This window comes from Penaeus monodon, chromosome 21, assembly GCF_015228065.2.
Source record: "Penaeus monodon isolate SGIC_2016 chromosome 21, NSTDA_Pmon_1, whole genome shotgun sequence".
NCBI lineage: Eukaryota > Metazoa > Arthropoda > Malacostraca > Decapoda > Penaeidae > Penaeus > Penaeus monodon.
In genome coordinates, this window is record NC_051406.1 from 46,014,252 (window position 1) to 46,015,068 (window position 817).

The window sequence follows — 817 nt, forward strand, 5'->3', positions numbered from 1 at the left end:
CCCAATTAATAACATGCAATTTGACTTTGTATGATACAAAAAATATTTATATTTTTGTTTTTGCAACAGCTAAAGCGGAGGAGGAGTTAAAAAAAGGACCAGGAACTGTTGACATAGAGAAAACTGCAACAGGATCTCTAAAGATTTCAAATGGGTAAGATATAGAAAATAGGCTGATTAACTGATCTTCAGTTCTGGTGGTGTGAGGATCTTTGTTTTCCTATAAAGATATGCTTATTGTGCAAAGACCCTTATTAGATTCGTATAGATTCATAGCTAGGTAGGTATTTTTAAAACCATTATTTTTATTGTGTTTATCTATATAGTATGTACATATGCTGTCTACATTACATATGTATTTGAGAGAGGAGTTCCTGCATTTGCTTATTTAGTGGAAGAAAAATCATACTATGATAAACTCATTATATGTTTATGCTACAATGGATAGATAATGGAAATTCCATTGCACAGCACAAAAAAATCCTTAACCCAGAATACTAGATGTTCAATACACTAATCTAAAAAATTATTATCACATAATTATACTGATATTGAAGATACACTTAAATTACTGAAGTACAGGCAGTTTGAAATGCGTTATTTAAAACAAATTTGGAATTGTTATTGTTAATATATTGTTTGGCCAATTTGATTTAAGTGGTCTATTATTATCTAGGACTTTCATTTATAAATTTCTATGAAAATTGTGATATAATTTTTTTTGGTGAGTTGTAGCAATTTAAAGAACTGTCTTCATTCAGTTTCTTATAGATGATTTGATATTTTATCTACTAACCTTAAATGTAAGGAGTTTTTT